General features: G+C 46.3%; 1 long non-coding RNA gene across 2 annotated transcripts in view; it reads right to left on the bottom strand.

Moving 5' to 3' along the window:
* Positions 1-24760, bottom strand: part of LOC147363960 (uncharacterized) — a 30664-nt gene extending 5904 nt beyond the window's left edge. Inside the window, exons 1-2 of one of the 2 annotated variants that reach the window (XR_015133943.1) lie at positions 24313-24760; positions 22511-22829 (exon numbers count right to left, since the gene is read on the bottom strand). This is a non-coding gene — a long non-coding RNA (uncharacterized LOC147363960). The remainder of the gene's footprint in view (positions 1-22510; positions 22830-24312) is intronic. The other variant, XR_015133944.1, reaches the window with a different exon arrangement.
* Positions 24761-24775: the final 15 nt, after the last annotated feature.

Genomic DNA, 24775 nt, shown 5'->3' with positions numbered 1-24775 from the left:
AATAACCTTAAATAAAACTCTTTGTAATTCAGGCATTGTGAATAACATCTAGGAAATGCTTTTGGATTCTGTAAGTTTTGCCTAGGAATTGTTTGAAAAGTCTGATTTAACACTCTGTAATATAGAAACCTAATTCTCACCAAAACCCTTTGTATTTCTTAGAGGCACAAATACATCAAAGGAGATTTCAATTTCTAACATACTTTCAAATCATAAATAGTGCTATCAGTTTGAACTCTGTGATATCCTGGTGGGCTTATCACTCACTTGGTGTGACTCTGATGCTGCCAGTGGCAGAGCGTAATTCTTGAGCTTGACCCTCTTTCCCTGATTCCCAGGATATTCTAGCAAAATAGCATTCCATCACTCCTTAGACTAGAACAGCATTAAAGTAACTGTGATTGCATTTAGCATTTGAATACAGGAAAAGATGATGAAGGTGGCAGAATGTGTCATCTCAAAACATGCCACTTTGGGGACTTCCTTGGCGGTCCAGTGGTTCAGGCTCTGCACTTCCACTGCAGGGGGGATGGGGTTCATCCCTGGTAAGATCATGGCATCTGGTCCCATCACTTCATGGGAAATAGATGGGGAAACAGTGGAAACAGTGTCAGACTTTATTTTGGGGGGCTCCAAAATCACTGCAGATGGTGATTGCAGCCATGAAATTAAAAGACGCTTACTCCTTGGAAGGAAAGTTATGACCAACCTAGATAGCATATTCAAAAGCAGAGACATTACTTTGCCAACAAAGGTCCGTCTAGTCAAGGCTATGGTTTTTCCAGTGGTCATGTATGGATATGAGAGTTGGACTGTGAAGAAAGCTGAGCGCCGGAGAATTGATGCTTTTGAACTGTGGTGTTGGAGAAGACTCTTGAGAGTCCCTTGGACTGCAAGGAGATCCAGCAAGTCCATCCTAAAGGAAATCAGTCCTGAATATTCATTGGAAGGACCGATGCTAAAGCTGAAACTCCAATACTTTGGCCACCTCATGCGAAGACTTGACTCATTGGAAAAGACTCTGATGCTGGGAGGGATTGGGGGCAGGAGGAGAAGGGGACGACAGAGGATGAGATGGCTGGATGGCATCACCGGCTGGATGGCATCACCAACTTGATGGACGTGAGTTTGAGCGAACTCCAGGAGTTTGTGATGCATAGGGAGGCCTGGCGTGCTGCGATTCATGGGGTCACAAAGAGTCAGACACGACTGAGCGACTGAACTGAACTGAAGGGAACTAAGGTCCCATGGGCCAAGTGGCATGGCCAAAAAAAAATTTTTTTGAAATGACACGTTGGCATAAGGGCTATTTTTAGCTAAAGAATAGCAGATGCAAGAATGTCATTCTGACCTTTCCTTTCCCCCCTGAAGGCAGGAATTAATACTCCCGTGTGAAAGACCCCTCCTGTAACAGAGAAGAGTGACCTTGCCTCCACACCGGATCTACCCCTTTAGCTCTCACCTGTGTGCTCTGTTGTCTGTGCTGAGTCATGCTGGCTCTACACCTTTTGCAAAAGAATGTTGTCTGTAGCCTGAAATACACAGGATGGCCCATTCTCAAGGCTCTGACCTTTAAAGGTGTAACACTTTTCCATTCACATAGAGATTTAAAAAAAAAAAATGTTGCAGAACAGAGAATAACATTTGTCTCATTGGAGGTTTATAGGAACTTTGTGACCAGACCTACATGGACATTGCAAGAACAAAGGATTCCGGAACCAAAAGTTTGCAACGATCAGCCACCTCCCCCTTCCCTCCACTTTCTTCTTATAAAAGAAGCCTGAATTCTAACTCAGGTAAGACAAGTTCTTTGGGACCCTCGTCCTCCATCTTCTCAGTCTTGCTGGCTTTCCAAATAAAGTCACTACTCCTTGCCCCAACAGCTCGTCTCTTGATTTATTGGCCTGTTGTGCTGCAAGCCATATGACTTGACTCAGTTAACGCTCCTGATAACAGGAGGAAAGAACCACCAGAGATGGGAAGTCAAGGCAGAGAGAAATCTGTACAAAAACAGACCTTGTTAAGATTACTCTCATCTCCCTTTAGTCTCACTAGTGCTGCAATTCATGGGATCGCAAAGAGTCGGACACGACTGAGTGACTGAACTTTAGCAATTTTTCCACAATTGCTATTCTTTGTTCAACCTAGCGTATGAGCACTGTGGCCTATTGGTTTCTTGGGGGGTCGTCTTTGTCCTCTGGAAAATCTGTATACTTTTCTCCTATCAATCTGTCTTCGGTCAGTTCAGTTCAGTTGCTCAGTCATGTCCAACTCTTTGTGACCGCATGGACTGCAGCACACCAGGCCTCCCTGTCCATCACCAACTCCCAGAATTTACCCAAACTCATGTCCATTGAGTCGGTGATGCCATCCAACCATCTCATCCTCTGTCATCCCCTTCTCCTTCCGCCTTCAATCTTTCCCACCATCAGGGTCTTTTCCAGTGAATCAGTTCTTCGCATCAGGTGGCCAAAGGATTGGAGCTTCAGCTTTAGCATCAGTCCTTCCAATGAATATTCAGGACTGATTTCCTTTAGGATGGACTGGCTGGATCTCCTTGCAGTCCAAGGGACTCTCAAGAGTCTTCTTCAACACCACAGTTCAAAAGCATCAATTCTTCGGCACTCAGCTTTCTTTATAGTCCAACTCTCACATCCATACATGACTACTGAAAAAACCATGGCTTTGACTAGATGGACCTTTGTCGGCAAAGTAATGTCTCTGCTTTTTAATACTGTCTATGTTAGTCATAGCTTTTCTTTCAAGGAGCAAACGTCTTTTAATTTCATGGCTGCAGTCACCATCTGCAGTGATTTTGGAGCCCAAAAAAATAAAATCTCTCACTGTTTCCATTGTTTCCCCATCTATCTGACATGAAGTGATGGGACTGGATGCCATGATCTTAGTTTTCTGAATGTTGAGCTTTAAGCCAGCTTTTTCACTCTCCTATTTCACTTTCATCGAGAGGCTCTTTAGTTCTTCACTTTCTGCCATAAGGGTGGTGTCACTTGCATATCTGAGGTTACTGATATTTCTCCTGCAATCTTGATTCCAGCTTGTGCTTCTGTCTTATGTCAGTTTAATTCTCGGGGCCAGCAGAGACCCTAAAAGGGTAGAGATAAAGTTATGCCTCCCCTACAATATCTACACTTATTTGCCAAACCGAGCCACCCAGGATTTGGATAATATTGGTCCATCCCACGTTCCTGTGGTCACCTGCAGCTCTGAGGAACGCCCGCTGCATTACCTGACTGTAGGAATCACGTGGCGGTCCTGATGGTATGCCATTGCCCTGCGTACTATCAATTCTGGCATTGGACTTGCTGGGACTCAGAGCAGTCTGCCTCAAGCTATGACGCAGTGATTATTTTGAATTAAAGTTACCTAGGAAACAGCCAGTGGGGGGAAAAATAATATAAAAAGAAACACTACAACACCCTCTCTTTCCCCCCTGAAAGGAGGAAATAAATCTCCCATGGGAAAGTATCCTCCCTATGCCAGGAGCATAGAAAGTTTCCTTATCACCAGAGTTAAGGAATTCAAGGCTAAGAAAACAGTATAAACAATTTTTGTCACTTCTTCATTGGTCTGCTATCCCAAGCACAAGGCCCCTTGTTTAATCTTCACAAAAAAATTATTTCCTTGTCGAAAAATGATATAAACACAGTCTGCTTTAGTCATTCCAGGGGCCCTATTTCTATGAAACCTCCACACATACAAATTAAATTGCCTTTTTTTCCTTTCTCCTGCTCATCTGCTTTGTGTCAATTTAATTATTTGACCAGCCCAAAGAACTCAAGAAGAGTAGGGGGGGAAATATCCCCTTCCCCATGGGCTCAAACTACTTTTCCAATTTGCATTGTGTATGTGTATGAGCATGAGTGTGTGTTGAAGGCTCCGCTAAAAATCAGTGCATGGCCCTCTTGCCTCTTTCCTCCCACTCCCCAGATACAGGAAGTGGTTTGTCTCTCTTTGGTTGTTTAGGCACTTACTGGCCAGCCCCTTCAGCATCTCAACTTCTGTATTCATTGAAATATTTACTGAAGGCCTTCTATGGGCCAGGCACTGGGCTAGGTGCTGGGGGATGGGCAGTCATGGGCCGTAACTTCAGAGAACTTACAGCCTCATGTCAAAGACAAACCTTATTCAAAGAATCACACAATCAAATATAGTGCCTCTAAGTGCTTTTTTTGAAAAGATATTTTTATGTGGACCATTTTTTAAAGTTGTTATTGAATCTGTTACAATATTGCTTCTGTTTCATATTTTGCTTTTTTGGCCTCCAGGCAAGTGGGATCTTGGTTCCCCAACAAGGGACTGAACCCGCACCCCCTGCATTGGACAGCGAAGTCTTAACTCCTGGACCACCTGGGAAGGCCCCCTCCAGGTGCTCTTTCTTCTTACTCTGAAATAGATTTAGATTCACATAGAAATACTAAAGACTTCCTGTGTACCCTGTGCTCAGCTTGCTTCAATAATAGTACCCTATGTAGTCACAGTACAATCAAAACCAGGAAATTAATATGGATACAATACTAAAGCTATGGCCCTTATTAGATTTCTCTAGATGACACCACCCTTATGGCAGAAAGTGAAGAGGAACTAAAAAGCCTCTTGATGAAAGTGAAAGAAGAGAGTGAAAAAGTTGGCTTAAATCTCAACATTCAGAAAATGAAGATCATGGCATCCGGTCCCATCACTTCATGGGAAATAGATGGGGAAACAGTGGAAACAGTGTCAGACTTTATTTTTCTGGGCTCCAAAATCACTGCAGATGGTGACTGCAGCCATGAAATTAAAAGAGGCTTACTCCTTGGAAGGAAAGTTATGACCAACCTAGATAGCATATTCAAAAGCAGAGACATTACTTTGCCAACAAAGGTTCGTCTAGTCAAGGCTATGGTTTTTCCTGTGGTCATGTATGGATGTGAAAGTTGGACTGTGAAGAAAGCTGAGCACCGAAGAATTGATGCTTTTGAACTGTGGTGTTGGAGAAGACTCTTGAGAGTCCCTTGGACTGCAAGGAGATCCAACCAGTCCATCCTAAAGGAGATCAGTCCTGGGTGTTCATTGGAAGGACTGATGCTGAAGCTGAAACTCCAATACTTTGGCCACCTGATGCGAAGAGCTGACTCATTTGAAAAGACCCTGATGCTGGGAGAGATTGGGGGCAGGAGGAGGAGGGGACGACAGAGGATGAGATGGCCGGATGGCATCACTGACTCGATAGACATGAGTCTGAGTGAACTCCGGGAGTTGGTGATGGACAGGGAGGCCTGGCGTGCTGTGATTCATGGGGTCGCAGAGTCAGACATGACTGAGCGACTAAACTGACTGAACTGACTGAAGGGCTTTTTATTACATTAATTCTTTAGTAATTACACCAATCTTGGGAAGTGCATACTATCATCACCCCCCTTTTATAGATGCAAAAACTGAGATCCAGAACAATTACATCACTTGCCCAAGATTCCAGCTTGGAAGCGGCACAGTGAGGACTGAAAACCCCCCAGCCAGGCTGTAAGGGGTCTGCTCCCCACTGCTGAACCACACCACCTCTCAACACTCTCAACATTAGCCGAGCAGGTTTCCTTGTTCAAGCCCAAGAATCTTACTACAACAGCACTACAATAAATGGCTGGGGAGCTATTAGAAGAAGCTGTAACTCTTGGATGCCACCTTTAAAGTCAAAACATTTGCTTCTAAAATCAAAGTCTGTTTCAATGGCAAAGGCTTCCCATAGGAAATTACTGTTTCAGTCACCACAGATAAAACAATGCTCTTGAGCTAACAAAGGCTGAGCTCTCAAACATTTCCCTCTGGTTGAAAACAACTTCAGTTGAAACATTTTGACTCTCAAAAGGAAGTTTCTTTGTAAGACACTCCAAGAAATGCAGGTGCAGTTATGGCACACTCCAAACAAAGCCTTCACAAAAGCCAACTTCCTCTCAAAATCATACAGTTTCCCACCGTCTCACTCCCACATAACTCAATGCCAAGGGAACTCTGCAAGAATACAGGTCTGCTTTGCATAGGAGAACATCAATCCCAAAATGGGGGTGAGGGGGGGATCAAAAAATGTGAACAAGAAAAAACACCTTTTTTTGCTCAAGTATGCATCTGTGGGATTTGTTCTTACTATCAAAATGCAGAAGTTACTTAAATGACATCAGAGTTCCCACTTCTCCAGTGCTGAGATGAGCACTTCTGAGCCTGTCCCAAAGGCAATTGCATGACTATAACAAGGAGTCTCTTTTTTTAAGGTATCGCTGTTAACATCAACATTTCATGATTCCATCTACAGCAGATTCTAGCTTGGGTTTGCTCTCCACTGTATTTGTCTTTCCTCTGATTTCAAGCCAGAAGTCAGGCCCTTTGAAATTGCTTACCTTCTGGATTTTGCAGCACAGAAAGCAAGAGAGCTGTAAATCAATGCCTCCTTTGCTTTTTGGGGGGTGGAAAGGTTGAAGAAGAGAGAGATAAGAACTAAGAAAATGTAGTGAAGAGGTATGTCCTCATAGTAAGAGTACCAAGAGAGAATCTTCTAGTTTGCAGTGTAGAGCCTTGCATCTCTTTCCAGCAAGACCTGAAGGGATGGACGGCTAACTGGTATACCTAGGGGTGCTGAGCCCCAGACACCAAAGCTTCAAGTCTCCTCAAGAGTCCTTTGCCCCAAATGTGGCATAGACACAGCGAGGATCTAAAGGAACATACAAGACAGACACCGGGGTCTCAGAGTAGCCAGTGGGACACAGGACAAGCAGAGTATTTCAGATGAGGTTTTGGAGCTTAAGGTTTCAAGATCTAACTGGAAAAGACAGGTGCTGCGGGGGAGACTCAGTAATCACTGAAATTTAACTTCTCAGCAGTTCAACACATGGGATAAACCCAAGTTGACTTAATACAAAGAATTTAATGTTCTTGACTATCTGAGTTTGTGAACTGACATTCACACCAAGTATACATTCATCCACTGGTTCATTTGACTAATAGTTGCTGAGTTACCATCGCACACTGAGAGGGGACCTCAGGACACAGGGGTTCCCCAGGCTCCCATGATCACATACTCACACATGTCCATCCTAAAGCAAGGAGAGGCTGCTGCAGCATCACCACAGGGAAGACAAAGCCCTGGGGTGTCTTACAGCAGTTGTCAAAGAAGATCCAAGTTGCACTCGGATTTATCCATTGTTAATATATATATAGTGTATGAAGTTCAAAATGATACATGTAGGAATTCGCTCCAAGGAAATAATCATGGATAGATTCAATGATTTTGCTGTGAGAATGATTATCTTACTGTCATTTATGATAGCAAAAGCCTGGGAACAACAAAAATAGGTTCCACTCATTGGAATACTATGCAGGCATGAAGAAGGATGTTCAAAGTGTTATTTCTATAGTTAAATACTTATTTGAATTTAAGAAAAACAATTTAGAAGAGCATTTGCTAATGTGGAAAGGCATGTTAAACAACAATACATTGTTGTTAATATATATAAATCTGAGTAAATGTATTTTTTAAAATTTTTGTAAAATCAATATAAATATACATCTGTGTAAACATGTGTTGCATAAACAGGATACGGGTGCACTGGGAGCTAACAACAAAATATTAAAAGTGATTATTTCTACCAGCATCACCTCATGACATTTGTGGGCCTTAGGAAATCTTGCTTTCATGGATGTCTTCCTTCACCAAAAAAATGTTGAAAATTATATGTATTTGTTAATGATAATGTTACTTTATTTAGCTATTTATTTACTTTTGGCTGTGCTGGGTCTTTTTTGCTACAGATGGGCTTTGTCTAGTTGCAGCGAGCGAGGGCTGCTCTCTAGTTGCAGTGCGTGGGCTTCTCATTGAGGCGGCTTCTCTCAAGGTCTCGAGAGAAAAGGCTTCAGTAGCGACTCATGGGCGCTAGAGTGTGGGCTTCAGGAGTTGTGGGCACCGGCTTGGTTGCCCCAATGTCTCTGTTGCATGTTTCTTTAGATCTCCACTGTGTCTATGCCACATCTGGGGCAAAGGACTCTTGAGCAGACTTGAAGCTTTGGTGTCTCAGACTCAGCATGTGGGATCCCCCCAGACTGGGGATGGAACCTGTGTCCCTTGCATTCGCAGGCGGATTCTTAACCACTGGACTACCAGGGAAGCCCTGAAAATTATATTTTTGATGGCACCAGTATAAAGATGAATAGAATCCATGCTAGATTCATTGTTATATGTTCATTTTTTTCTTCTTATTTTAAGAGAAATTGAAATGAAAACATTTTCAGGCCCTAGGCTGTATGCTTCCCAGAACTATTCGATATGGAATTACTTGATTTTTATTTCCTTCTTTTTGTCTGAATGCATTTTCTAAATTTGTCATACTGAAGACTTATTCTTTCATCATAATGAAAAACTATGTGAACAAATAAATTGGTAAACATAAACACGTGGCTTATTTTATGCAATGCCAACACATAAAACAGCAAACGCAGCCCGAGAGGCAGTGCCTTCCAGGGACATTACGTGATGCACATGGCTTGGTCTCGCCCATCACATGGCTTCCTGCTATAACTCACCACAAGACAAAACCTCTGATTCTCAGAACAAAGTCTCTCTCCTGCCTACCAGAGTGAACGGGTCCACACTCTGTACTCCACACACAAAGATGACACAGCGAGCCCACACTGGCTTTACTGCTCCAGGGGTGGAGATGCTCAGCTATGTTCCAGCCACTCTCTGGCCCGGTCCGACAAGCATTTAGACGAGAGGGCAGACTCTGGCAACGGGGGAAAGGCCCGAAGCAGCACTTCTGGTTTCATTCGTGGCACCAGTGTGTCGTCAGCTGCTGGTCTTTGCCCAACTGTGAAGTTTGTCGAGACTTAAGAGGTTTGATTGTACAAAGTCAGCCTTTCAAGTATGAGGTTTTAATTTATGAAAGAAGTGACAGTGTTAAGTCACTCAGTCAGTGTCTGACTCTTTGTTACCCCATGGACTGTAGCCCGCAAGCCTCCTCCGTCCGTGGAATTCTCCGGGCAAGGATACTGGAGTGGGCAGCCATTCCTTTCTCCAGGGGATCTTTTCAACACAGGGATCAAACCCATGTCTCCCGCATTGCAGGCAGTTTCACTTGTTTTTTTAATTTATGCATCCATGTATTCATTCCTGTGTTTGACAGATATTGATTAAGCATCTCCTCTGTGCCAGGCACTGTTCTAGAAACCGGAAACATGTGAACAGGTGGTGAACAAGACTGATACATTCCTGTTGTCACATTGCTGGAAGGAGAGACACTGAACCAGGGTGCAGAGTGCTTTAAAGAGGGAGAAGCAATGGGTGCCTTGTGCATGTGACAAGGGGACTGTGCCCAATCTAAGGAGGCCAGGATCCACCCTCCCCAAGGAATGAAAGTCTAAACCTAAGCATGGGAGGCCAGTAAGGGTGGGCCAAACAGGGAGGCAGAGGATCAGGAGAAAGAGGAACACACCAAGCAAAAGATGTACTTACTAATGCCAGAACCCAGGACTGGAGTCTGTGAGTCGCTAAGGAACTGAAGGCGTCCAAAAGGGTTGGTGAGGGTAGAAGAAAGTCAGGCTGGAAAGGCAGGCAGGGGCCAGAAGGATTATTTAACTCCAGTTAAGGAGCTGAGACTGTCCTTAATCCAATGGGAAATCATCACAGAGTTTTAAACAAAGGGGTGCTTTACTCCAGGGGGAAATATGGATTGCCTGAATCTCCAGTAGAGCCCTGAGTCACCAGTAATGGTTCTTGCATAAACCCTATAGTAAGGTTTGCCCTAGCCTGGTTTAGACAACTGAAAGAAAGCAGAGATGTACACTGGGACCTCTATGCCTCCTACACTCTCCATCCCAGGCTTCAGAATCACACAAACAAGGAAACCTTAAAACAAAATGGAGTAGAAGTGGGAATACCCCACTGTCCTGAGTACTCCAGATTTATAATATTAATACATCTTGATCTTGCTGGCATACGTCTCCCAGCTTTCTTTTTCTTCTTCCAAATGATCTTAACTCTTCTCAGCTGTTTGAATTTCCATATGACTTTTACAATCAGCCTGTCCATTTCCACAAAATAAAATCTGCCAGTATTTTGATTGGGATTGCACTAAATCTAAAGATGAATTTGGATAGAACTGACATCTTCATGGTATTATGTCTTCCAAGCTATGAAAATGATCTAGTTTTCAATTTGTTTAGGTTTTCTTGAATTTGTTTCAATGATATGCTGCTTCTAGTGAACAGGTCTTAGGTATGTTTTGTCAAGTGACAGAGGCAATAGGTGATGTTTTAGGCAATTGTAGTGGGCAAATATTAGAGATACTAATTAAAGGAAATAATGTCTGGGGAAAGTTTGCAAAATACGAAACTTAAAACAAATCTGAGATATTCTTTCTCACCAACACTACAGGACACATCATTTTGGAAAGCCAGGATTCTACACGCCCGTAAGGCATCTTTCCCAGTAGCTATTGATTAACCAAGATGCTGAGACTATAGAACCAAGAACAGCCAAAAAAAAAAGGTGGGGGGGCGGACATCAGAGGCCAAGAAGAGAATTACTGGTCTGGAATAAACTCTCATTGAAAAAAAAAACCAGCTTCTCAGTCTGAGATTGAATTTTCCCCAATAGCCACCAGATGGCCTCAGAAGGAAAAAGAACTCAAAAAGCACATCCTTCGATCAAAACTCAGGGACTTAAGACACTTAACACAAGATGTCATCCAACCTACAAGCTCCTGAAACTACTGCTGAGAGTTAGTGTAGACTAGCGCTCAGTGCGAGCTGAGGCTCTGCTTCAGCTTCTCTGCCCCGCTCCAGCGTCACAGGAATTCCCCTGCACAGAACGCACTAAGGTCAGAGCTGGCTTCTTCCTGGGAACAGTCCCCGGCGGTGCTAATGGCCTCACTTTCAGCTGCCTCTGAGTCTGAGCTAGTGACTCACAGCCGCTTCTCCAAGGCCAGCCTCACAGGCACCCTCCCTCTCCTGGCAAGCACTGCCTGCCACAGACCACAGCTCGGGTTCCCACCTCCTTCCTCTTTCCGCTGGTCTGGGGGAGACAATGGCCAAAAATGAAATCTTCAGGATATTAACAGTACTTCTAAAACACAAAAACGAGGCAGACGTTGTTGCTTTTTTACCCCTACATCATTCCATGAGAGTCTCTCGGACTCCTCTCTCTTATGATCAGTGTAACAATACTCATTATTCATGGAATTAACAAATATTTTTTTGAGCATGAGCCGTGTACCAAGCAGTTTTTTAAGCACCCGAGATACAGAATGAATAGCACTGTCCGTTCCTTCCTGCAGCTTATACCATTGAGGGGAGAGGTGACTGTGTCCTCAGGGTGGGAGGAAAAGGGCAGGGAATTGGATTTTAGAAGCCCAGGATCTTTGTGTGGCTCCCCCCCCACCCCCTCACCGCCCAAAAGCAGACCCTAAGATAAGGATTTGAGAGCAGGTCACTTATTGAGGAAGTGATCCCAGAAGGCATATATGAGCAAATGGGGAAGTGATAGGAAAAGAGGAAGCCATGGTGTGTTAATGGGCTGGGGGGAGTGTAATAAAACTGTGGGCAACTGAGGCTCAGTCCTGGAGGTCCCTCATAGAGACTGTATAAAATGTGCCTAAAAGTATCCCATGTGGAGCAAGGAAGCTCAGAGGCTTATCCACCGACTCCCACCCCTGATCATTCGAGGGTCACTCCTAAGATCCTCACTCCCTGATAGCCCAGGCAGAGAGGCAGGAGGCCATGAGCACATGCAGGAGCTGTCTGCAGGTGACCTCTGAGATGAGAGACATGGGTGTGGGTAGCACCAGCGGTATCTGCTACTCCCGGTCATCTCGTTTCCTTAGAAGCCCAGCACCCAGAGCGGCAGGTGCACAGCAGGCATTCAGCAAATATATGTAGAGTAACTGGGTGTTTTAGGGCTTCTCGGGTGGCTCAGATGGTAAAGAGTTTGCCTGCAGTGTGGAGTGCCAGGTTGATTCCTGGAAGATCTCCTGGAGAAGGCAATGGCTACCTGCTCCAGTACTCTTGCCTGGAGAATCCCATGGATAGAGGAGCCTGGTGGGTTATAGTCCATGGGGTTGCAAAGAGTCTAATACAACTGAGCGACTAACACAGACAAACACACACACAACACACACACACACACACACAGATGTTTTATTATATAAAAATCTCTTTAAAGCGGCCCTAGAGTTATCAGGCTGAGTGCCGAAGAATTGATACTTTTGAACTGTGGTGTTGGAGAAGGCTGTTGACAGTCCCATGGACTGCAAGGAGATCCAACCAGTCCATCCTAAAGGAGATCAGTCCTGAATATTCATTGGAAGGATTGATGTTGAAGCTGAAACTCCAATACTTTGGCCACCTGATGCAAAGAACTGACTCATTGGAAAAGACCCTGATGCTGGAAAAGATTGAAGGCGGGAGGAGAAGGGGATGACAGAGGATGAGATGGTTGTATGGCATCACCGACTCAATGGACATGAGTTTGAGTAAGCTCCGGAAGTTGGTGATGGACAGAGAAGCCTGGCGTGCTGTAGTCCATAAGGTTGCAAAGAGTCAGACATGACTGAGCAACTGAACTGAACTGAGAGTCATCAGGAGGAAGGACACTGACCTTGGGAACTTGAACTTGGAAATAGTAGGCTTAAAGCACATTAAGCTGTATGATCTTGGGCAAGTCCCTTCCGCTTTCAGAGCTCAGTCGTCACAGTCATAAAAAGGAGACTCTCATATCTGCTTTGCTTGTCTCACTGGACTGTAATGAGGAGCCAATGAGAGACACGCTGTGAAAGGACCTTGGAACACCAGAACATGCTAGAATGATCTTTCTTGTGGAAAAAGCCTGGAATGGAATGGGATCTGAAAAAGTCGATTCATGGTCAAGTAAATTCTGTGTCTCTTTCCTCACTTTTAAAACAGGCACAGTGATAATCAGGCCACAGCACGTTTCAGAGTGCTGTGACAGGGCTCATGAGGCAAGACGATGGATTCCGTGGGTGCCACTTCCTTCTGAAACTCTACAAAAATGGCAACAAAGGGATGTGGATTTTTAAAGGAGGGAATCAGAAACTCACGATGACAGAGCAACAGGAGAGGAAGTGACAGCAACAAAACGTTGGACACCGGAAAGCAAATGGCCAAAGAGCTGACAGCTTAGCCAGTAGAGAAAGTTAAATACTTACATAGTGCTAGGGAAAGAAGGAACATAGCCTGCCCCAAACATCAGGCGCCAGAAATCTCTGGAAGTGAGGGTGAAGGTGGGGCAAAGAACAGGAAGATCGGCTGGAAGTCTTTTTAAGAAGTCAGAGCTCCAAATCTCCTCAACCCTGGCAGAAACTCTGGGGGTGGCCCCGGCAAGCTGTGTTTCCACAAGCCCTCCAAATGATCCAGGGGCTCTCTGGAGATTGTCAGATTCCACAAAGATGCAGGCTTATGGTTGTCCTTCTATGGTCTTAGCTAGTTTACAACCCTGTAAGGATAGACGTTTAGTTGTAGAAAAACTGAAAGTAATGCAAATGTTTCTTAGCCATGAAAGTGAAAATTAATTTCTCCTATAGAGACACACTAGTTTTTAGAAAAACTAACCCCATTCTAAAGGAGATCAGCCCTGGGATTTCTTTGGAAGGAATGATGCTAAAGCTGAAACTCCAATACTTTGGGATTGGGGGCAGGAGGAGAAGGGGACAACAGAGGATGAGATGGCTGGATGGCATCACCAACTCGATGGACAAGAGTTTGGGTAAACTCCGGGAGTTAGTGATGGACAGGGAGGCCTGACATGCTGTAATTCATGGGGTTGCAAAGAGTCGGACACAACTGAGTGACAGAACTGACTGAACTGAACCCCATTCCAGTTTGTTGCTCTATATTAAGTAGTTTTACATCCATTGGCAAATTCATCTCAATATTACTGATTATATACTGCTCCTGCTGCTAAGTCACTTCAGTCGTGTCCGACTCTGTGCGACCCCAGAGACGGCAGCCCACCAGGCTCCCCGGTCCCTGGGATTCTCCAGGCAAGAACACTGGAGTGGGTTGCCATTTCCTTCTCCAATACATGAAAGTGAAAAGTGAAAGTGAAGTCGCTCAGTCGTGTCCGACTCCCAGCGACCCCATGGACTGCAGCCTACCAGGCTCCTCCATCCATGGGATTTTCCACGCAAGAGTACTGGAGTGGGGTGCCATCGCCTTCTCCGACTGTTTATTTAAGTCTGTTCAAATTTTCCCTCTAACTGGTTTTAACAACTTCCTAGTTCTCTCGTTATATAACAAATAAATCTTTAACACATATTCATTTTATACATGTATGACAGCTGTTTTTATCTTTTTGAAAAGTATGTTTTAGCACATGATTCTCAAAGTGAAGCTCTGGACCAGCCACAGCAGCACCTGGGAACTTGTTAACAATGCAGGTTCTCAGATCTCATCCAGACCTGCTAAAGCAGAAATTCTGCGGGTGGGGCCCAGCCATTCATTCCATTAGGAGTCCCCAGGTTCTGATGCACACTCTGACACTGCTTTTGCACTTCTACCAAATGCTACCAAGATGCTCCTTTAGTCCAATCAGGTTGCTTATTGAGGAAGTGATCGCTTGAGGCATTGGTGAGCAAATGGGGAAGTGACAGGAAAGGAGAAAAGTCGTGGTTTGTTAATGAGAGGGGTAACACTGTGAGCAGCTGAGGCTCAGTCCTGGGGGCCCCTTGCGGAGATTATATAAAATGTGCCTAAAATTACCCCCCTGTGGAGCAAGGAGGCTCAGGGGCTTAGTAACCAACTCTCACCCTTGATTAGTCAAGGGTCACTCTTTTAATCTTTTGGACGAGCAGCATATGAGATCTTAGTTCCCTGTCCAGGGATTGAACCCCTGCATTAGCAGCACAGTTTTAACCTTTGGGCCACCAGGAAAGGCCCACTCCTAGGATCTTCACTTCCTGGTATCAGGCAGAGAGGGGCAAGAGGCCATGAAACCTTGGAACTTGACAGTCTATGTGGTCTCAAACATAGCTCTGCCTGTGAGAACAGGCCAGGATACTCTTTTCTCGCATCTCCAGGGATGCCTCAACTGTCCCATCACTCACCTTCTGTCTCCCTGCAGCACCAAGAAGAGAGGGAGCTGGACATAACATAAAATTCAAGATTCCTTGCGAGGAATAATTTTGGACCTACCAGCACCTGCTGGTCTGACTCTGTGGGACTAAAACCCTCAAGTTTTGGATCTAATGGTCCCAAAGGGGTCATGATCCCAAAGAGAAGGGATCAGTATGAAGGGAAAAATGATCTCAGAACCCAGCCCCAAATGTGTTTATTTATTCTCTGCCTCCTGCAATAATAATAGACTGTTATTTCATTGCTGGCAGAGGCGAGATAACAAGCCCATTGTGCGCTGCTGATCTGGGGCACATATGCCACCCATTTGTCTTGCAGCCCGACTGGGCGCTCTGCCCTGTTCATAGGAAGCCCTCCCTGACAGCCGAATGCCACACAAGCCTGATAACTGCCCTTCACGGGGCAGGCGGGGGGGAATCCACCAGAAACATGGCCTCCTCTTCCTCTGCACGATGGATGGGGTGGGAAGGGCATTCCGGCTACTTCTCACGACCACGGCCCAAGTCCTGCCGCTTAGCAGAGGTGTGAACTCGGACATGCTGCTTCGCCTCTTCTAGCCTCAGAATGCTGATGATAAGAACACTTTCCTCAAGGGGTGCCGGTGATGACTACAAAGCCCTTAACACAATAAGTGCAGGTGTTTGTACTCGGTGGTGGCATTAGCTGGGTATGGGGTGGGGGGTTGATGATGAAATAAATTTCCTAAAAGTTCCCTGGAAGGAGAGTAGGGGCCATAGGTTAAAAACTGGGCAATAAGTGCAGGCTGAACTAACTGAGGCCAGGAAGGAGCTGGCTATAGAGGACCTGCTCCATCCAGGAGAAGCCCACAGCTGGCACTGAGGTCCTGGGGCAACTCATGTGACTGTCCTTTGCTTTGTATGTGACAAGAGCGAGTCACAGGGCCAGTGGGAAGGCCAAACTGGAAAATCTGAGTGGACGTTCTTTGTCAAGCAGGAACACACTAATCAAATGATTCTTTTCCCATCCTTTATTTATCACCCAAACCCTTGTCTTATCAATGAGATTCTCCTAGGCCCAGCTAGAAGGGCTCTGCTTACCTAAAACCAGAGGTTGCCAATGGGAGTGACTGTCACAAGTGGGGACTTGCTTCTGGCTTCTAGCGGGTAGAGGCCTTGGATGTTGTGAACATCTCACAACGCACAGGACAGCTCATCACAATCAAGAACCGTGCAGCCCCGACCACCAGCAGTGCCTAAAACCAAGCACCACTGCCTGGATTAGAGAGCATCTCTCCCTCCTCAATGCTCTCCAAACACTTCGTTTGAGCCTGTGTCGGGGCACTGGCCTGACTCTGCCAGGTGTTGTGGTTAGCTGGTGGCCTCCTGGGATAGTAGAAAGGACACAGCCTCTGAAACCTGGCTCTCAGTCACCTGCTGGCGAGGCCCCAGAAACAGTCCTTTAGCTTCTCTGAGGCCATCTCCTCATCTGACAATGGAACTTGGAATCCTAATTTGCAAGGTCATGGTAAAGATGATATAGAACTCTGTAGACAGCACCTGGCACGTGGTAAGTGCTCAGCAAGTTATAGGGTCTCGTCTTCCTAGACACAACCCAGAGGGCCACAGTAATGTCTTACATATCTTTACATCACCTATAGCATCTTAGGCTATGCCATGCACAAAGCAGGTGCTCAGAAATGGTTGGACTAAAGTGAAATCTTGCCTGAAAGCCAGGGCTCAAGAAATAAGCCTAACCCTCCTCATGGACCTATAGGCCGACAACCCATAAATGGTTTTGCTTAGTCCTTAGGATGCACCACTATTTCAGAACAGGATCTGCTTCTTGTTGCCACCAAGTCTTGGGTCCTTCCAGTGAGCAGGGAGGTTGAACTTTGATTCTTTCTGTTACAGCCAGAGCCTTGGCTAGTGCTTGGGAGCAGCTGCCACCATCCAGCCATTCCCACCCAGCTGACCAACTCGATAACCTGCCAGTAGCCAAACACCTCCAGGCCACAGGACGAGGAGAACAAAGTCAAAGGAAACGCCAATTTCCTGACAAAGGAGGGAAGCAAGTCTGGATAAGTATGATTTGCTTGGAAAGTGGGAGAGGCCACCACTCCGTCCTCCAGATTGAACAGAGCCTTCCTAAACACACACTCGTCCACATCTACCTACAGATACACCCAGCTCGGCCACATTGTGGAACAAGTGTGAGAAGCCCAACTCTATCCCTTTGCACTGTAAAGCTGTCAAGGGCTCATCTACTGCTGGCTTCTTCCCTGATACCGAAGACATCAAGAGAGGCTTCCCTGGTGGCTCAGCAGTACAGAATCCACCTGCCAATGCAGGAGACACAGGTTCAATTCCTGGTCCGGGAAGATCCCATATGCCTCAGAGCAACTAAGTCCATGTGCCACAACTGCTGAGCCTGTGCTCGAGAGCCTCAGCTTCTGAGCCCACATGCCATGGCTACTGAGCCCATGCACCCTAGAACCCGTGCCCAACAACAGGAGAAGCCACTGCAATGAGAAGCCCATGCACTGCAACCAGAGAGTCTCTCTCCCTCACCACAGACAGAGAAAAGCCCGGGCAGCAACAAAGACCCAGCACAGCCAAAAATAATTTTTAAAAAAAGACATCAGGGAAGGCATATTGGACGAGAAGGGAGACGATGCCAGTGTGGTCCCTGCCAATAACAGGCTGTGCAGTTTTCAGCAAGTCTCGTCACCTCTCTGAGCCTCAGTTTCCCAACTCTGAAATGAAACCTGGACGAGCAGGGTCCTTCTGGCTGTGATATCCTTTGCTCTTTCTATGGCCAGTCGTGGCTTCACTCCCACGTAGACCTGCTGAATGCCATGCACACGAACCTCGATCCATTCTGAGTCCAGCCCTTGCTACTCTCCACGGTCTGGATCTTAAATAGGTGGCCCCAGAGAATGGCAGGGGCACGCGATCTCCCTCCCTCACTGTTAAAGTTCTCTGGAATAAGCACAATAGTCCTGCCCCTTCGCAGCCCCCCGAGGCCAGGCCAGGCTGCCCAGGAAGTATCAGGCAGGGTCTCAGACTGCAAAGATACACGGTGACACAGACACTCTGCCAGCCCCCAGGAATCCAGGCCAAGAATAGCTAATGCTCGCACCAAACATGGGCTTCTCTCTTAGCTCTGTCCGGAAAAAAAAAATCTGCCTGCAATGCAGAAGACCTGGGTTCGATTCTTGGATCAGGAAGATCTCCTGGAGAAGGAAATGGCAACCCACTCCAGTATTCTTGCCTGGAGAATTCCATGGACAGAGGAGGCTGGCAGGCAACAGTTCATGGGGTCACAAGAGTTGGACATGACTTAGTGACTAAACCAACCACCACACCAAACATACACCATAATTTCTAGGTGTTTAAGCACTAACTGCTCCAGGTACAACACTGCTCTTAGCTGCTTTCTCCAAATCCCTTTAATTTCCTTAATAAAAGGAATCCAGGCACAACCATCCGCGAAAAGGAGAACTCCAATCCAAATCCCCTCCCCTGTCTTATCTCTGAATTTTCTTCCTTCCAGGCTCCCAGGACCCTCTCTGAGCTCACTGTCTGGGTCACATCAGCTTTGGCGCTTCCCCTGACCCACAAAGGACTGCATCTCACCTGCACAAAGCTTCCTTTTCCACGCAGATCCAGAGCAGGGCACCACTGTCTGCCAGTCACCCTGCACTCTCAACTACGGGGTAGTCTCAGGTGGCGAAGGAGAAAGAGTACCAACTCTGGGATTGGAATCCCAACTGTACCAAGTCAGACGAGTTATAATTCTCAATCTTTTTGCATCTTTGTTTGCTCATCTATAAACTGATATTAGCAAACCTACCTTCAGAACGTCCTGGGGATTAATGAGCAGACCTATAGTAGAGGCTCAGGAAAGGGTGCTATCTTTATATAGGTTTTTCACCAACTTGGCTGAGTAACACAGCTCCAGGCAAAAAAACTACTCAAACAACTTAGAAGCATTTTAAAACCAGAGTTCTGTTGGCACTCTATCAGAAGTGAACTGGATTCCTTTTGGACTAAAGAAGAGCAGACTCATTCTTCTCTGAGAACTGTGCATTTGATTCAGACAGATGCCAAATGCAGGGAGAACTCTGATTCTGTTGTAAGAAGCCCAGGATGGAGGTCAGACCCACGCTGACTCAGGTTTTCAGGTTATCTAAAGCAACTCACGTCACCAGTCAGACCAGATTGCAGTGGTTCTCAAGCCCAGTTACACATTAGAATCAGTCAGGGAGCTGTTCCAACCTATGGGTGTGCATGCCCCATCCCAATTTCACCAGAATCTCTGCTGGGAAGGGTGTGGTGTGCATGTGTGTGTGTGTGTGTGTGTGTGTGTGTGTGTCTCAGTCATGTCTTTGCGACCCTATGGACCATAGCCTACCTGGTTCCACTGTCCATGAAATTCTCCAGGCAAGAATACTGGAGTGGGTTGCCATTCCCTTCTCCAGGGGATCTTCGTAACTCAGAGGTCAAACCCAGTTCTCCTGAATTGCATGCAGATTATTTACCACCTGAGCCACCAGGGAAGGGCAGGGTATCAGTACTCTAAAGAACTCCCCAGATGATTCTCATGTGAGATCCATTAGACCAAATATCTCCATGATCCCTTCCAGGCATCCTGGAGCCTAAAATAATGTATGATTCAGAGTGGACACTTAGTATGCGTTTGCTGAATAAATGAATGAAGAGTCTGACTCGCCTTTTTGGCTATTTCCATATTCACAATGTATGGAATAAAAGAAGAGCAGAAAGAGCTGGATTCCAAGTAATAATCCCAAAGCAGTACTGTCTAATAGAAATTTCAGCAATGGTGGAAATGTTCTATAATCTGTGCTGCTCAGAACAGTAACTGTAAATGGGAGGTGGCTACTGAGTCCTTGAAATGCGGTCAGTGTGACTGAAGAATTGAGTTTTAAATTTTATCTAATGTTAATTAAATTCAAATAGTCACATGACTCTGGCTACCATATTGGACAGTGCAAACATAGAGTATCCTTAATAAACACATCTACAATGGTGTACTTCCATGTCCTTCTTTTTCTGACAGGATCCCATTTTCATTTAAGGCAGCCCCTCTTCCACCACCATCTGCAGTCTTTTGGGGACAGCTAATGAAGTTGCCCTGGCCTCCTCCCACCAAGGGGTGAGCCCAAGACACAAGCTACGTCAACCAGATTCTCCTCTCCAGCAATTTTACTCTAGCTTCAGTGTCACAAGAACAGAAAATGAGTTGGAGCAAATTAATATCAGTTTTGGTGTTGCTATAAAGACACTGTGTATCGGTTTCCAAAACATTAGTCCAGAGTTTCACCACAGTGATATATGATGTGAGCTAGGCATCTGTGTATTAGTTTTCAGAACATTAGTCTGGAGTGTGATGATCACAACAGTGATACATGATGTGAGCTAGGCATCATTATCACCATCATCCTTGTCATCATCAAAGTCACTGATGTGCCAGCTCCTGAACTAAGTACTTAGGTTGCCTAGCTTCACTGTGCATCCTTTCTTCATCCGTAAAATGGGAATTAACTTGTCCTAACCTCTTCTATTTCTGCTTTATTGACTATGCCAAAGCCGTTGACTGTGTGGATCACAATAAACTGGAAAATTCTGAAAGAGATGGGAATACCAGACCACTTGACCTGCCTCTTGAAAAACCTATATGCAGGTCAGGAAGCAACAGTTAGAACTGGACATGGAACAACAGACTGGTTCCAAATAGGAAAATGAGTACGTCAAGGCTGTATATTGCCACCCTGCTTGTTTAACTTATATGCAGAGTACATCATAAGAAACACTGGGCTGGAGGAAGCACAAGCTGGAATAAAGATTGCCAGGAGAAATATCAATAACCTCAGATATGCAGATGACACCACCCTTATAGCAGAAAGTGAAGAGGAACTAAAAAGCCTCTTGATGAAAGTGAAAGAAGAGAGTGAAAAAGTTGGCTTAAAGCTCAACATTCAGCAAACTAAGATCATGGCATCCAGTCCCATCACTTCATGGCAAATAGATGGGGAAACAGTGGAAACAGCATTAGACTTATTTTTGGGGGCTCCAAAATCACTGCAGATGGTGATTGCAGCCATGAAATTAAGACTCTTACTCCTTGGAAGGAAAGTTATGACCAACCTAGATTGTACATTAAAAAGCAGAGACATTACTTTGCCAACAAAGGTTCGTCTAGTCAAGGCTATGGTTTTTCCATAGTCATGTATGGATGTGAGAGTTGGACTGTGAACAAAGCTGAGTGCCGAAGAATTGATGCTTTTGAGCTGTGGTGTTGGAGAAGACTCTTGAGAGTCCCTTGGATTGCAAGGAGATCCAACCAGTCCATCCTAAAGGAGATCAGTCCTGGGTGTTCATTGGAAGGACTGATGCTGAGGCTGAAACTCCAATACTTTGGCCACCTGATGTGAAGAGCTGACTCATTGGAAAAGACCCTGATGCTGGGAAAGATCGAGGGCAGGAGGAGAAGAGGATGACAGAGGATGAGATGGCTGGCTGGCATCACCAACTCGATGCACATGAGTTTGGGTGAACTCTGGGAGTTGGTGATGGACAGGGAGGCCTGGTGTGCTGTGATTCACCTGGAAAGAGCTGGACACGACTGAGCGACTGAACTGAACTGAACTGAACCTCTTCCAGCATTTTTGTGAAGACAGACAACGTTCATAGAGCTTTGAGCCACATAATGAGTTACTCAAGTGTTGGTTAGTAGTATTGCTCTCTGGGCATTGGTATAGGGGAATCATGAGAGGATTTGAGGCAAGACACATTATCTGGGCCCAGTTCACAAGCTGTGTGACACCAGGCAAGACACTAGTCCTTTCTGGGCTTTCAGCTAAAATGAGAGAGCGTTAGATACATCTTTTTCCAGTTTGGCCATTTTCTAACTTACTTGCATGCCCCACCCTCCTTGCCTGACACCCATCCCTCACAACTTCTAAGAATACACTACAGAAAAGTCTCTGGCCAAGACCATGCTGGCCTTGTGGCCAACTCATTTCTTCTTTCCCCAACAACCCACCTGACCAGAAAGTTGTTTGGGGTAAGCACTCCTGTACCATGCATTAAAGCATCTAGCAAAGCACTCTACTGGAATCGTGCCTAAACATCTCCTCCACTGGTAGACCACAGGCCTGCCAGGACAAAGACCATGTCCCTCTTATTCACCACTGTATCCCCAGTCCCTAGTACAGAATCAGGCACATAGAAGGTGCTCGATAGGTATTACTGTTTGAATAAATACCCCCAATCTATTTTACTATTTATCGTTTCAGGAAACCCACAGTATTTGTTACTTAATGCTGTATAATAATAAAGTATCTCAATAATAAATCTCAATGTAATAAATAATAAAATCTCAAGAGTTTCTCAAAACTTACTGGCTTAAAACATTAATGATCACTTCTTATCTCCAAGTTTTTGTGGGAGAGAAATTCAGACAGGGCGCAGTGAGGTTGGCTTGTCTCTGCTCCACATCTGGGACCTTGGTTGGAAGACTCAAATGCTGGGGCCAGAATCAGCTCAGTTCACCACCCGTCCAGTGGCTGAGGCCAGCTGTTGCCCGAGAGCCAAGCTGAGCTGAGCTGAAGGTATCGGCCAGGTCACCTCGTGTCACCTCCGCCATGCGGCTTGTGCTTCCTCACAACGTGGCGGCTCGGCTCCCAGGGTGGGCGTCCTCAGAGAGTAGGAGACAGCCTCCTTTAAGGAGAGAGACAGAGGATATGTCACCTTTTAATGACCTAGGCTTCAGGCGTCATCCCATCACTTCCACCACCTTCTATCCATGAAAAGCCTGTCACTACGTCCTGCCCACATTAATGAGAAGGGAATTAGACTCTGTCTTCTGAGAAAAGTGGTAAAGAACTTGCACATCTACTTTAAAACAACCACAACCACTTAGTTAGCACAAGAGGCAAGATGCCTGATGAAAGCTAAGTGTCTGGAGAAGCAAGAATTCAGTTCAAATTATTAGCTGTGTGACTTGAGGAAATGATTCTCTGAGGCTGGGTTTCCCCACCAAAACAATGAATAGATTGCAATTATTGGTCCCTGGTGTTATCCACCAGCTTAGAGTCTTCTTGCCTCAGTTCAGTTCAGTCCAGTCTCTCAGTCGTGTCTCACTCATTGCAACCCCATGGACTGCAGCACGCCAGGCCTTCTTGTCCATCACCAGCTCCGGGAGTTTACTCAAACTCATATCCATTGAGTCAGTGATGCCATCCAACCATCTCATCCTCTGTCGTCCCTTTCTCCTCCTGCATTCAATACTTCTTGCCTCAAGATCTTAAAAGCATTCCCTCTTAACTAGCCTTTATTTATTTTGGCAGGATCACATGGCATGTGGGATCTTAATTTCCTGACCAGGGATTGAACCATGTTCCCTGTATCGGAAGGGAAGGGTCTTATTCACTGGACCACCAGACAAGTCCTTTAACCAGCTTTCTTGAAGTCCATTGACCCTTCCCATTTCTGATCACCCCCGGTTTCTGACACTGGAGGCAGCAAGAGGTTGCTCCTGGATCTAGGGGCCCCAGGATTCAGACACCAGGGGCAACTCTAAGGAACAGATGATAAACCACTGAGTACCTCGGGATTCTCCAAGGCCTTTTCAGTCCCAGCCCTGGGGACATTGAGAAACAACAAGCAGCAATCACAGCCTAAGGAAGCTGAATCTGTCTGCCAGGGGGCCCAGGAAGCTGCATTTACTTTTTCACTCTAACTGCTGGTGGAGGGGCAAAGGGAAGAGTCTCAAAGCATGTACCGTCACCCCAGCTGTCTCATTTTGGTATTTTGGTCAAGTTCCTTGATTTTGCTCCTGGTTCAGGCCACCACTTTGTGGAATGGGGAGGAGCAGGGAGGGTGTCTTGGGTCTCCGCAGTCCTGCCCACCCCCCACCCCGCCACGCCCTGCACACAACAGGTGACCCGTACTTTCGCCATTTTTCTGGGCCGGCTGATCCTCCCTAGCCATCGCCTCCCATGGGTCACGGTCCTAAGACCCAGGCGCAGCACCCTCACCGCGCCCAACCCCCACCCCGCCACCGTCGTGTGCGACAGGGTTCCCAGAGTCCAGGGAGGCCCACAAGGGGAGAAGCCGGCGCACCCCGCTATCGCCGGTGCAGGTCACGGGGTGGAAGCGGATGGGTTTTTAAGCCTTCACTTGCAGAGGTCGTGATCCTGACCTTTGGATAGCCTCCTCTCAGGAACACGCGCGCTGGGAGGTCTCTGCTCACCCAGTGGGAAGACCTCGGCTGACAGATGGGGGAAACCGAGGTCCACAGAGGGCAGTGATCTGTTGGACGTCCCCACGCGAAATCAACCACTGAATCCGGTCTAGGACCCTGGACTTCCAGGCCATAGTCTAGTTTCTAGACCCTGAGCGCCCCAGACAGGCAGTCTCCCTAGGAAGTATCCAACAGCTAGCCTTCCAAGCCCGGAATCTCCGTGGAGTTTGCGCTCGCTTTGGCACGTTGCGAACACTTCTCACGCCCCCACCCTCCAGGAGCTCTGCTCCGGCTTCGCGGCTCCCAGAGAGGGGATAAGAAGGGAGCACACGCCCACCGGCGTCCCGGTCATGACTTGGGGGTGAAGAATGGCTGCGGGAGGCGGAGGCCCCGGCGGGGACGCGCTGGCCCTTTAAGGGGG

The sequence above is a fragment of the Bos grunniens genome, chromosome 10 (assembly GCF_055505025.1).
Source record: "Bos grunniens cultivar Pamir isolate PY7600 chromosome 10, Bosgru_T2T1.0, whole genome shotgun sequence".
Taxonomy (NCBI): Eukaryota; Metazoa; Chordata; class Mammalia; order Artiodactyla; family Bovidae; genus Bos; species Bos grunniens.
This window is presented reverse-complemented; position numbering and strand designations above follow the sequence as displayed.